Below are 15,393 nucleotides of genomic sequence, written 5' to 3'. Positions count from 1 at the left end.
GATTAGATACATAGAAACATGTCAGTCACATATATAATAAGTACAGTGCCAGTGTTGCTTACTGTACTTGTCATTTAGTGTAAAGGATTTATTTAAAAAAATAATAGTGTTTTCATGCACCGTCTCTTTAAAAAAGCCGGCCGGCAATTCAGCAGCGGTACCCGACAATTTAGAACAGAAAGATAGAGCACCACACATCGATTAGATAGATATTATGTATGTGACTGACATGTTTCTAAGTACAGAGACAGTGTTGGTTACTGTACTTGTCATTTAGTGTTAAAATAAAGGATTTATTAAAAAAAAAATTGGCGTAGGGTTCCCCGTAATTTTAGGCTCTAGCGGAGGTTAAGCAGACGGCTGGGGCAGATGTTTGAAGTCTGGGAAGGGGGTAATACCCATGGAGCTTCCCAGGCTACTAATATCAGCCCCCAGCTGAATACCTAGCCTTTACTAGCTATTAAAATGGGGGACCCCCCCAAAAAAATGACGTGGGGTCCCTCTATTTTAATAACTAGCAAAGGCTAGGCAGACAGCTGGGGGCTGATATTAATAGCCCAGGAAGGGTGCCATGAATATTGGCACCCTCCCAGGCTAGAAACATCAGCCGTCAGCCGCCCCCAGATATTTCCTGATACCGGAAGGTATCACTCAACACTACTCATGAGCGATGACATTACTAAGTTACTGACGTTATCGGTTGTGAGACATAACCGGGAGTGACCTATGAAGCATGGTTCTCAAAACGACGCTCCATAGCTTGCTGTACAGAATCGTTAGATGTCGTGGGAACCCCAATGGGTTACGTCGCAGGTGCAGAGATTGTAATTTAAAAATAAATTGGCGAATGAGCGAGAGTTTCTTCCTTTTATTTATTTAACTTTCCTTTTATGTCTTTCAGGTTCCCATTTTTGGACTTCTTCTGATTGGCTGGATTACGTTGGATCTACATGTTTTTTTTTTGCTTTTTAATAAATAGGTGAACGAGGTGTGGGGGAGTGTTCTTTAAAATAAACTATGTTTTCCTGTGTGTGTGTTTTTTTTTATTTTTTATTACTGGGTTAGTAATGGGGGTGTCTGATAGACACCACTCCATTACTAACCCTTGGTTTTGATGCCAGCTGACATTACAAGGCTTAAAATGACAAATCCCGTCACTCATGTGGTTGATTAAAAGTTCTTTTTAATGGAGGTCCACATACAAAACATTTCAGCCCATCCCAGACTTTTGTCAATCATTACATTACAAAGCTGACATCAACCTGATAAAACTACTACCCCAATTGCCACTGCACCATCGCAATCAGGAAAAGCCAGCAAAGAGCCTGAGTTGGCGCATCTCATCGATGCACCAATTCTGGGGTAACTGCAGGCTTTTATTTTTAGGCTAGGAAAGGGCCAATATCTATGGACCTTCCTATCTTGTTAATACAAGAGCACACCTCTGTTCTTTACATAGGCTGGTTATAAAAAGTAGGGGGGAACATACATCATTTTTTTTTATTTATTTATGATATGCATGTGTTTTTGGGTGCATTTGCGCTGTGAAAACACACGTTACAAAGTGTGTTCTTTTTTTACTGCAGTGCTGTTGGAAAGTTCTCACCGCACATGCGTTAATGTCAGTGAGGTGAACAGAGTTCATTGGATAAGGACTCCGATGACCTTTCTGCCAGCACGGGAGACACTGAGGTGCGCAAGCTTGCACAGCTAATTGTCTCTGCAGGATGGCAGACTGTATAGTCGTATCTTGCGACAATACAGCCTGCCATCTTGATGTAGCAGACCTAGACCTGTCGCGCAACAAATGGATGATTTTATTCACGTCAGGGACAGGTGAGGATGATGATGCTTTATTATTTTATTTCAATTGACATCGGCTTCAATGGAATGGGTGTTATGTTATTAGTTAAATTTAGATTTATTAAAGGAGTCTATGTGTTTCTTTCAAATAAATTAATTGATTCTAGGTATTTAAAAATTGAGCGGCACTCGCAAGGTCCGAGAGCCGTGTGATTTTATTTTTCTCGCACCCATTGACTTGCGATTTTTTTTCTAAGTCCGATTTCAGCTGTGAAAAAAATCACAGATGAGCTGTAACTCATAAATTAATATTGGTCAAAGTAGAATCCAATTTTTTATCGGATTGCACTCGTTCGTTTTCCTTGAAAATGAATGTGAGATAAAACATTTCCCTGCCTGGTTTTAAAAAATGTTTTACCTCAAAGAAAGAATTTTTTGTGATCCAGTCCTGTAATGTCTGTAGACTCTTTTGCGTCTCCCCCTTCCCAGGAGCTGTGGAATTATCTGTCCATGTCCCTGTACCGTCAGACAAAGCCATTACACAGTACACAGCAGGGGCCCATTTATAAGATTAAATAAAATGTTCCTGTGCTGAGATAAACACATCCAATTGTGGAATTTATTATTATCAAGATCTATTGATTAAAATGAACTTTGCGGGTAAACCCCTTTAACTTTTTTACTTTGGCTGTGTTCACACATGTTGTGTTTTTCAGCTTCAGAAAACTGCATCAAAACACAATCTCTGGCAGGAAATCAGCTGTGTCAAAAACGTTTTGCTGCGTTTTTTGAGTTTTTTCAGCGATTTTTTTCACTGTCCTGTCTCTATTTATGCATGTACATAAAGTTCTGTTAAAAAAGAACCCCATTCTATTTCACCATCAAAAACGCTGCTGCAAATTTTAGTGCATTTTTTCAGCGTTTTTTTCACCACTGTATAAGGATGCGATTTTCCTCCAAACTATCAGTAATTAATGGGGGAACTCTCCTACACCTCTATTGAGGTCCGATATTAACTATTAACATCAAACTTGACTATTAATAATTAATTTCCACTAACGTTATCTGAGCCCTATACTATATACCAACTGAGACAAAACCGTGTGCTAATAAAAGGTATTTATTACACAAAAGTCTACAGTTAATATACTGCTATGTATCACACTAACACAGTACACAAAACGGATTCAAAATTCCCAATTACCTAATATATTTTCCACCCACGTTTGCTAATCACTCATGCAATATCGGCCCACCCAACTATACCAACTTTGCCTATATATATCTATCAATATCTAGGAGGGTTAGTACAGGGTATGTAGGGCTAGTAAGTAAAGAAGTTACAGGGGAAGAGAGATACTCAGCCATGTGTTGTTATGTCCATCCTCAAGAGTCTAAGGGGCCCTAGCACATGTGGATTCTGGGGTTTTAAGTCCAGCCAGTGTCCAGCTTCATGTCACAGGAAATGATGTATTATTCCCTGCTCACTGGCTAAGGTCTTTGTTCAAGTCCAACCATACTCGCAAAACCTGTTTTAGCACATGGCTGGACATTCTATTGAAACCTCCCCCAGCAGCAAACAGACTGAAACACATGGGGAGATGTGGGGCCAATATATACATGTATACTTATCTGCAAGCATGGCTAGCATGTATATACATGTACAACCTGGGACACTTCCCTTTACAACCACCCATTATTTCCCATGGGTGAAAAAACACTGACAAAAATGCTGAAAGAAGTGACATGCTCTATTTTCCAAAAACCCAACCAAGGCACAAAATACACAACAACAAAAAAGCATGATGTGTGAACAGACAATTCTGGTTTCTCATAGACTTTGCTGGTACTGCAAAACACAGCTGAAAATTTGCATAAAAATCTGCAGCAAAAAATGCTAAAAAAAACACAACATGCGTGAACATAGCTTTTAAGTGAAGTTTAACTTGAACTTATTATATGTTGTCAAAATTACTCACAAAACGTCGCTTTCAAAAGCCACAAAAGACGACGGAGGGGTTTCCTCATTTCTTGTGAATTTCTTTCTGTAGAAACATACAAATCAAGGTCTGTGTTAAGAGTCAAAGTGAAAAGAAAAATACTATTTTAAATGATAAAACCATCAAGGTAGAGGGAGTTGTACTTGCAAATGTGGAGTGAAGAAATGTTCATTGTTCTCATGGGTCTTAATTCACCAACAACGACTTGGATATTGCATTTTACCTAACCAGGTGGGTGTCAGAAAGGGCAGATAGACACCTACACCATCACAAGACCCTACAATTACCATGAAAGGCAGCACCCACCACTTCCTCACTGATACCTCTCCTAGATAAGAGCGGTCTATGCGGTATGCAATGTATCGTCCTTCAGGGAGCGCTTCTTCCCAGACCATTTCAAGGTCTCCAGCATATCCAACTCCTTTTAAGTACCAGCCTACTGCTCCAATCATGCATTCCCCGTCACCTCTTTTGCCATACTTACGGATGCAAAGTCTGCTTCCAATATCACGGGCTGGAGTAACTTGTAAGTTTCGTAATAGTGAGATCACAGATGTCTATGCAAGCACCGTGTAACGCATGTTACACAAGTCTTGAATGGTGGCTCAAAAAAAGATGAAGAAGCATCAACTTCAATATCATCATAAGAAGCGTCGACACAAGTTTGCAAAAAGGTATGAAAAGTGAACTGTAGAAGATAGGAAACGGGTGGTTTGGAGCTATGGGACAAAAGTCAATAGACTAGGCTATGATGGGTGCAAATGGGTCTGGAAGAAACAAAGGAAAATGGGGCTAACGGATGGAGAAATTGAAGGAACTGTCAAGTTCGGTGAAGGAAGCCTGATGATATGGGGTTGTTTCACAGCTAAAGGCGTTGGATACTTTACCAGAATCAATGGTGGTCTCAATGCTGAGCTATATGTGAGTATCCTACAAGACGAATTACTTTGTACACTCGAGTACCATCGGTATGAAAAGGACAACATAGTGTTCCAGCAGGACAACGACCCAAAGCATACGTTGAGATTGGCAAATAAATGGTTCAATGACAATGAAGTCAAAGTGCTGGATTGGCCCCCACAGACCTCAGACCTTAATCCAATTTAACACTTGTGGGTAGAATGGAATAAAAAACTATATACATATCCAAGCGAGTCGAAGAGCATGCACCAACTGGGAACATGTAAAAGAGAACCGGAATTAGATGTCGGTCAAGACATGTTTGAATCTGATCGAGAGCATGCCCAGAAGGATTCAGGCAGTGTTGAAAGCCAAAGGTGGATTTACAAAATACTAATAAAATAATAAAAAATTGTATTTAGATTTTTAGGAGCAAAACAGTAACAGTGCAGTGACATGACAAGAATCTGCATAATTAATCATATGCTAAATAGTTGCAACTCAAGTTTATATATGAGATAGACAAGATGATTGTCTATAAAATGAGGGTAGTGTCACAATAAAAGAAGTAGTGGATGGTGAGATATGGAGCCTGAAAGTCAAAAGTTCAAAACATTGATACTCTTTTGCTCTTCACTGTATTCATGTGCAGTTGGTGGTTCTGGCGATGTATTCAATTAATAATGATGGTTCCAGTGCTATATTCAATTACCGATTATGGTTCTAATAATGAATTAGTGTATTAATGGTTGTTTTGGTGCTGTATCTAAGTACTGATGATGATGCTGGTGCCATTCATGTACTGATGGAATGTTCTGGTGATGTATTCATTTAATGATCATGGATCTGGTGCGGTCTTCCCTCATTAAAAACAAATTAAACAATTAAAAAAAATTTGGTATGTCCACATCCTTAAAAGTCTGATCTATCAAAATATAAAAAGAACTAACATATGCAGTAAAGAGAAAAAAAAATAGCAGAACTACTTTTTTGTGTCACCACACCTCTTACAGCAAAAAGCCATCCAAATGTATGCACCCTGAATTGATAGCAATAAATATTTCAACTTACTATGCAAAAAACAGCTCTCACATAGCTTCATAGATATATTTTTATTGTTCTAACAGGTCCTAAAAAAAGCATCACAAGCTAAATGTTGTTTTTTTTTTTACAAAAATAAGAATCTCTGAAAGTTAGGGATTACTGTAATCACAAAGACCTGGAGAATCATGTTCACACGTCACTTTTACCACATAAAGAATATCTTAAAAGCAAAACCTAAAAAACAATGATGGGATTGTGTTTATTCACTGCAGGTATACCATGAACTGCTGGGAGGGGTGCCACTTGAATTTTCGCCTTGGGCACCAAAAAAAAAGCTAGAATCAGGCCTGTCCCCACAGACGTTAGGAAGCTAACCGATTCAAGCCAAAATCACCGGGTTTAGCCAACTTCTATCTCATGAGTCTGAGGGCATTTAGAATTAAATAACTTTTTGATCGCTGGGCATCAAAACAGCTCAGACCCCAAGTGATAAAGTCACAATATGATGCTGTTTTTCAGTTACAGTATGGTGGTTCTAAAATCATGTTATAAAAGTATAATTTAGTAACTATATGGCAGTATTAGTTACGGTATTAACCACACATGGTATAGAGAGATTCAGTAATGCTATGGTGGTATGTGGTGGTACTGTTCAATCAATACAATCAATATAGTTGAGGATTTCTATCCTTTAACCCTTTCACGACCTTGGGATTTTCCGTTTTTCGCTCCCCTTTTTCCCAGAGGCATAACTTTTTTATTTTTTAATATGTCCCTGTGATGGTTTATTTTTTCTGGGACGAATTGTAATTTTGAACGACATCATTGGTTTTACAATGTCGTGTACTGGAGAAAAAGGAAAAAATTCAAAAGTGCGTCAAAATTGCAAAAAAAGTGTAATTCTACACTTGTTTCTTGGTTGTTGTTATTTTACCATGATCACTAAATGCTAAAACTGACCTGCAATTATGATTCTCCAGGTCATTATGAGTTTGTAGATACCAAACATGAATAGGTTATTTTTTTTAAAGTGGTGAAATAAATTCCAAAGTTTGTAAAAAAAATTATAATGGCACCATATTCCGAGACCCGTAGCGTCTCCCTTTTTCAGGATCTGGGGCTGGGTGAGGGCTTATTTTTCGCACGCTGAGCTGAAGGTTTTATTGATAATATTTTTAGGTAGATATGTTTTAATCGCCGGTGATTGCGTTTTATTGCGATGTTGCAGCGACCAAAAAAACTTAATTCTGGTGTTTTGATTTTTTTTCTCGTTACACAGTTTACCATTTGGATTAATTCTTTTTATATCTTGATAGATCGGGCGATTCAGAATGCAGCAATATATGTATATTTTTGTTTTATTATTCATTTATTTTGAATGGGGCAAAAGGGGGGTGATTTGAACGTTTATATTTAAAAAAAAAATAATTTTTTTTTTTTACTTTTTTCTGGCCTTAATAGTTTCCTTAGAAGACTTGAAGGTGCCTTCATCCGATCACTTGTGCTACACATGGTTAAAATGATCATCTGCTATGAGCGATGGCCAACGGGTAACGCTCATGGCAAATCGGCACATGATCCTGCTAAAAAACAGATTGCAGTAAAAAAGAAAACTATTTAAGACATTCCCGTCCTTATTTGAATGAACTAATTTTGCATTGTATCTTTTCATTTTTTATCACCCCTAACAAATCCAAAAACAGGTATAACTACCAGACATGTGAACATAGCCTTACAATACAATGTAACGAATGATAGTCGTATTTAGTGCTTACGTTGGCTGCACCTCCTCCTCACTGTCGTCCTCAATAATCGGACGCTTTCTGCCTCTTATTCTGGACGTCCTTCCTAAAATATATAACAAAACTGATTATGATTCTCATTCACCTCCAGATTTACACATCATCAGAGAAGCAGTCTCCACCTCTCACCATGGAAGAAGCAGAACCTATTACACACTGTAGGGATAAAATTATTGGGACACATACACATTACTCCTGGAGGAAATTTTATGACATTCCTTTTTAAATCCAGGGTCATTAACATGGAGTTGATCTCCCTTTGCAGCTAATAAAGCTTCCACTCTAAAAAAAAAATTGGGGATATTTCTGTGCAATTTGTTGTCTATTCTTCCAGAAGAGCAGTTATCAGGTCAGACACTGATGTTGGACAAGGGGACCTGGCTTGTAATCTCTGGTTAATCCAAAAGGTATCTATCTGAGGGAGTTGAGGTTAGGTCTCTTGAAGGGTCAGTCATGTTCTTCCACACCAAACTCACCCAGCCATGTCTTATTTGAACTTTCATGAACTGACTTGTGACAACATATGACAGCAAGATGCTGAATTCAGGGAGCTCTTTAGAACGAGCCATTTTATCACAACTGTTCGCACAGGCAGACTACATGCTTAGATGCTGGATTTTATACCCATGGCAATGAACCAAAAGAGAAAACCTTAATTCAATGATTAAGAGGTGACTTTTCATACTTGTTCACACAGTGTGTAAAGCTTCCTTCACATGTACATGTTTTCAGCACGTGTGGCATTCGCTTTCACATGCATTGAAGACACGTATCCACACATACCTATCATAATCTATGGAGATCTTTGCATGAGACCCGTCCGCATGGATTACAAGGGCCAATACACATTTCGGGCTCCGTGTGAAACATCCTTGTGACAACCGTGTGCTGTACATGTTTAACACTGCAAAGTATAGGAGAAGCTTTGGAATTGATATTTAAGTCATGGTGGAAAAAAAATGAATTGCACACGGATGGAACACTGATGGCACACGGACGGCACACTGATCTAAAATACTTATGACACCGGTACCATTTTTCCAGTACCGGTATTATATGGACATGTGAAGGGTGGTTTAGTCAAAGGAATCTGTTAAACATGTCGTCGGTCGGGTAACAAACCCTGAGCTGGAGGTTTTCAGGAGGCAGACACAGAGCTTTTCCCCAGGATATTGTAACTTAGTTTTTCCTCTCCTTGTAACAAGAATCATAACCTTTCTAATATTTCGACATAGCCGCAAGAGGGCTTGTTTTTTGCAGAACACCACTTATTCTATGAAATAAGTGGAAACGGTGAGGAAAAAAACAGTAATTCCACATTTTCTTTTTCAAGGTTTTGTACTAGCGCCACTTAGGGTATGTGCACACGATGCAGAAATGCTCAGGATTTTTTCCTGAGCGTTTCTGCATCTCTCTGGCAGGAAAAAACGCATGCGGATTGTACATGCGGATTGTACATGCGGTTTCCTGCCAGGGACATGCGGATGTGAAGCTTTCTTCACTTGCATTTCCGCATGCGGGTTGACAAGCGCTTCCCAAGCGATTTTAGCATCACTTGGGGAAAGTGCTTGTCAACTTCACACTATATAAATCCATGCAAACGGCATGGATTTATATAGTATGTGAATGTCAAAAAATAAAAAATAAATATATACTTTACCCTCTGATGGCCCCCGGTGTCCTGCTTCATCGGTCCCGGCTGCCGGCAGTGAAGACTGTAGGACCTTCCGACGTCAGCGTCACGTGACCCGTCACATGACTCTGACATCAGCGAAGGTCCTTCATTCAACCGCAAAGTGCCCGGGAAGCCTGGAGGACGCTGCGCGGGCCGTCAGAAGGTGAGAATATATGTTTTTTTATTTTATTCTTTTTTTTTTAATGGTACCTGGGTCTGGATGAGAGTCCTCTCCTCCACACCCGGGTACCATCCGCACATTAGACCGCATGAAAAGCGCATCAACATATACAGTGATGCGGATTTCATGCAGTCTAATGCAAGTTAATGGCGGCAAAAGAGCAGCGTTTCCCCAAAATTAATTGAAATGCTGCGGATTTTTGACCGCAGCGTTTACGCTGCGGAAAAATCCGCATCATGGGCACAGTACATGCGGATTTCAATTGGGGAACATTGCTGCCCTTCTACCATGCGTTTTTCATGCTTTTCCGCGGCGTTTACGCAACTGCAAAAACGCCGCGGAAACGCACGAAAAACGCATCGTGTGAACTCAGCCTTACTTTGTGCTAATCTAGTGGTGATCTGTTACCTTTGCTCTATGGGTCAGTATGGTTACGGGAAACCAAATCTATATATTTCTATTCATGATTTACTAATTAAAAATAAAATAAAACATTTACAAAAACAATTTGGCTTTTGTCACCATATTCTGAGAGCCATATATATATTTTTTTAAAGTGGTCATCCGGCAGTCAAGGTAACCCTTCGTCAATGTGCATTCATACTGCACGGTGGCCCCATGTTCATTAGAACTGATGGCCATTATGTTAAAGTCTGTTACATGTCACCATCACACTTGACAGCGGTATTAACCCCATAACGCCCAATGACGGACACTGCACGGCATGAGCAGGTGTAAGTTAATGCTCCTTGCCGTGCAGTGTTCGTTATGGCTTTAAACTGTCACAGCGTGTAAACACGCAGTGACAGATACGTGTGGACAGCTATCTGTGACAGCTGAGCAGCACAAGATGGGGTGCAGGGAGCCATATGGTCGGTCCGCACACCTAGATTGCTGCGATCGGTCAGTCAATCTGACTGACCGATCTCAGCATGATCGTGCAGGAGATGCTGAAATATCAGCGTCTCCAGCCCGATCAGTGTCGGAGTTCAGCGCCGCCAGTGGCTGAGCTCCGGCACTAAACAGCTAGTAGCCGTGTCAGCACCACCCCTGGCTGTTAACCCCCTGACAGATCGGTGCCCCTGCGATGTCGTGGGGCCCAATCATTGCCATGGTGACCAGGGGTCGTCATGACGACCCCCTGGTCACCAAGCTACGGAAAGCTGATGAGACCATGCTCACAGCATGGGCTCAGGAGCGTTCACTAAAGGTATAATGAATGCACTGCAATCTAGTACATTGCAATACATTATACCTGTGATCAAAGAGAAACAAGTGAAAGTCCCATAAAGGGACTAAGTAAAAAAGTAAAAAATAAATGGCAAAAAATGTGTAAAAAAAAAATAATAATAATAATAATAATAATTACAAAAAATATTCACTAATAAATACACATTTTTATGTAAAAAAAAATAAAAAAATAAAAAAAAGTACACATATTTGGTATTGCCGAGTCTGGAACAACCCGACCTATAAAAGTGTCACACTATTTAACCCCTTCAGTGAACGCCGCACAAAAAAAACTTAAAAAAACGAGGCTAACGATGCTTTATCATCAAAAAAAAAAGGGGAATAAAACACGATAAAAAAACCAAATCTAAATAAAATTAGTACCGCTGAAAACGTCATCTTGTCCCACAAGAAACAAGCCGCCATACAGCCCCATCAGTGAAAAAATAAAAAAATTATAGCTCTCAGAATAAAGCGATGCAAAAAATATATATATTTTTTGTATAAAAACGCTATTAATGTGGTACCGCTGTAAACGTACAGAGCTGAAGAATAACTCTGCCTTATCAATTTTACCACACGCGGAACGGCATTAAAAAAAAAAAAAACACAATTCCTGAATTGCCAGTTTTTGTTTATTTTCCCTCCCCAAATTTAGAATAGAAAGCAATCAAAAAATGACATGTGACCAAAAATGGTACCAATAAAAACGTCAAATCGTCCCGCAAAAAACAAGCCCTTACATGACTGTCCCAGAGGACGATTCCCTAAAACAAGGCAGATGGCAACACTGGACGCCGTCTGGCCTGTGAGTTGGTATTGTCCGTCTTTTTAGGTGTGCATAAATGTGCGATCGGCCGCAGTTTTGGACACCTCTGAAAAGTAGGACAATGCTGAACAGAGGTAAGATGGAGCCCAGAAGAGTAACTCTGCTGCCTCATTATAATGAGGCAGCCACTGGGGGGTGTCACCTGAATCACGTCACCCAGAGATTTCGATGGAAACCCCAAAATAAGTGCTCAGCATAGAGCACAGGATAAATATGATCCAAAATGTTATGTTAAATGTTCCCAATAAAAGCTTCAAATCTATCCACAAAACAAACAAAACACTCAGATCCATAGAATCATACAATTGTAGAGTTGGAAGGGACCTCCTGGGTCATCTGGTCCAACCCCCAGCTCAAAGCAGGATTCACTAAATCATCTCAGACAGATGTCTGTCCAGCCTCTGCTTGAAGACGTCCATTGAAGGAGAACTCACCACCTCTCGTGGCAGCCTGTTCCACTCGATGATCATCCTAACTGTCAAAAAGTTTTTTCTAATATCTAATCTGTGTCTCCTCCCATTCAGTTTCATCCCATTGATTCTAGTCTTTCCTTGTGCAAATGAGAATAAAGATGATCCTTCTACAATGTGACAGCCCTTGACATATTTGTAGACAGCTATTAAGTCTCCTCTCAGTCTTCTTTTTTGCAAGCTAAACATTCCCAAATCCTGCAACCGTTCCTCATAGGACATGGTTTGCAGACCGGGCACCATTCTGGTCGCTCTTCTCTGAACTTGCTCAGTTTGTCGATGTCTTTTTTAAAATGTGGTGCCCAAAACTGGACACAGTATTCCAGATGAGGTCTCACCAAAGAGGAGTAAAGTCCGATAATGACTTCACGTGATCTAGATTGTATGCTTCTGTTAAAACATCCCAGAATTGTATTTGCCTTTTTTTGCTGCTGCATCACACTGTTGACTCATGTTCAGTCTATGATCTATTAGTATAACTAAGTATTTTTCACATGTACTGTTGCTTAGCTCTATTCCTCCCATTTTGTATATGCTTTTTTCATTTTTATTGCCCAGATGTAGTACTTTGCATTTTTCCCTGTTAAAAAACATTCTGTTACTTGCTGCCCACTGCTCCAGTTTATTAAGGTCTTTTTGAATCCTCTCTTTCTCTTCTCTAGTGTTAGCTATCCCTCCTAGCTTTGTGTCATCAGCAAATTTAATCAGTTTACCCTCAATTCCGTCATCTAAATCATTGCTAAAGATGTTGAACAATACAGGTCCCAGGACAGAGCCCTGTGGTACCCCACTTGAGACATTCATCCAGCTGGATGTGAAGCCATTTACGACCACCCGTTGAGTCCGATCACTAAGCCAGTTATGAATCCACCTAACAGTTGCCTTGTCCTTTCAATTCTTGATCATTTTTTCAATAAGGATGGTGTGAGATACTTTGTCAAATACTTTGCTGAAGTCAAGATATACTATATCTACAGCATTTCTGTTAGGCGTCGGGTGTTTGCTGGATTTGAAATGGGTTCAGAACCATCAGTGGATTCTGTAGTCTCCCATTCTGGTCCAGCCAGGGCTGATGGTGCTCAGCATCATCATCAGTCCCAACGCCTAGCTGGTGCACGAGATATACAGGTTGTCTCTTTGGTCTTTGTTCCTAGCAACATGAAGGATAGGTTGCGGAGGGAAACAGGGCTGCTAAAGCTTAAGTCCAGGATTCTCTGCACCGAGCATGCCCGTGACATGGTGGACCGTGATTGGTGGTTTGGGAGTCAGCTGATCCGGTGACCTGGCGCCACCTGATTGGTTGCGGGTGACGTCACCAATAGTGCGATGGTGGGCAGGGCTTAATCTTTAAATAGCCCGCCCACAGATATGGCGGCGCGCTCTGATCATTGAGCTGTGATGGTGTTGTGTGGACGCTTGGTCTTTTGGGCTCCACGTGTGCTTTAGTTTCTGGCAGGCAGGTTTAGTGGAAATAGGCAGGCTTAGATGAAATAGGCAGGTAGCTTCATCTGACAGTCTGGCTCCGACAAAGGGGTCACCATACACCCCGAGCAGTCTGCAGACACCCTATTCCCAGCACCGCCTGTAAGCCACGTGGAGAGATTCTCCTCAGTCCGGTAGCACGCAGGCTGGGAGCACGTATTCGCCGACGTGAGTCACACACGCATCCTAGCGTCTGCTGTGTAGTCCCTGTGCAGTTAACAGGGCTACAGATATATTATTTATCGCACATCTCTCGTGCTGTTAACGAAGATAGTGCGAATCCCTATTCCCGTTCCGGTGTGCAGTAACACGGAAGGGATTGTTATTTAAGTTGGTTGTTTTACCTTCTCACCCGGAAGGTGTTTGGCCGCAGTCCACCAGGCTGCATCGCGGACCCCGTGTACGGTTGCTTTCCATTATTTAATAAAAGTTGTTTGCAACCGTCCCCTTAATAATTTCCCTGATCCACCCAGTCAGTGATTCTGTCATAGAAGGAAATTAAGTTAGTCTGACATGACTTGTTAGTTACAAACCCATGCTGACTCTGGTTAATCACTTCATTCTTATCCAGGTACTTACATACATGTTGTTTAATAATTTGTTCAAAGATCTTTCCTGGTATAGAAGTCAGACTCACCGGCCTATAGTTCCCTGGGTCCACTTTCTTCCCCTTTTTGAAGATAGGAACAACATTTGCTCTTCTCCAGTCTTCTGGGACTTCTCCTGTTCTCCAAGAATTTTCAAAGATTATGGAGAGTGGTTCTAAAATTTCTTCTACGATCTCCTTCAGTACTCTGGGGTTTAATTCATCTGGACCTGGAGACTTGAACTCATTTATGTTAGCTAAATATTCCCTCACAATCTTTCTGTTTACAGATAACCTGGATTCTTTAATTCCTTTAATAGGACAGTGAAGATCAGTTGATGTTCCATTTTCTTTCTGAGAGAAAACAGATGCAAAATAGGAATTAAAAAGTTCGGCCTTCTCAACATCCTTTCTTACCATTTCACCATTTTCATCCTGTAAAAATCCTATAGCATCTTTGACTTTTCTTTTACTTTTGACATACCCCCAAAATCCTTTTTTATTGCTTTTGACATCTCTTGCAAGCCTTAATTCATTGTCAGCTTTAGCTGACCTGATACGTGCCCTGCAGGATCTGCAGACTGCATTATAATCTTCTTTAGATATGACTCCTTCTTTCCATTTGATAAACATTTCTTTCTTTCTTTTTAGCATGTGTTTAAGTGCTGTGTTCATCCATCCTGGTTTCCTTAAATGCTTCCCATTCTTCCTACTTTTCGGGATTGTTAACGATTGTGCTTTGAGAATCTCATTTTTAAAAAATTTCCCATCCTTCCTGGACATTTTTGTCCTTAAGGACATCCAGCCATTGGATCCCTCCTATTCTCTTTCTGAGTCTCTTAAAATCTGCCTATCTAAAATCTAACCTTGAAGTTTGAGTCTTCACATGTCTTCCTCCTCTAGCTATCCAAAATTCTATAATAGCATGATCGCTGCCTCCTAGGGTCACAGCCACTTTTATCTCCTCAACCATTTCCTCCCTGTTTATAAGGATTAGATCCAAAGTAGCAGATCCCCTTGTTTTCTCCCCTACCTTTTGGAAGATAAAGTTGTCAGCAAGAGAGGATAAGAATTTGCTTGACCTGTTAGTTTACTTGAGAGAGATTCCCAACAAATGTCTGGATAGTTGAAATCTCCCATGACCACTACGTCATATTTTTTGGAGAACTTGGTCATTTGATACATAAAGAGTTCATCCATATCTTCAGCTTGCCCAGGTGGCCTGTAGTAAATGCCTACAATGGTGTCCTTTCCGTTGTTCTCTCCTTGTATTCTGACCCAAACACTTTCCACAGAACTCGAAGTCTCTGCTTCAATCTCTCTGCAGATATACGCTTTTCTAACATACAATGCAACACCTCCTCCTCGTTTATCAAGTCTGCTTCTTGCAA

The sequence above is a fragment of the Phyllobates terribilis genome, unplaced genomic scaffold, assembly GCF_046119375.1.
Source record: "Phyllobates terribilis strain yellow unplaced genomic scaffold, ASM4611937v1 Scaffold_15__1_contigs__length_34870131, whole genome shotgun sequence".
Taxonomy (NCBI): Eukaryota; Metazoa; Chordata; class Amphibia; order Anura; family Dendrobatidae; genus Phyllobates; species Phyllobates terribilis.
This window is presented reverse-complemented; position numbering follows the sequence as displayed.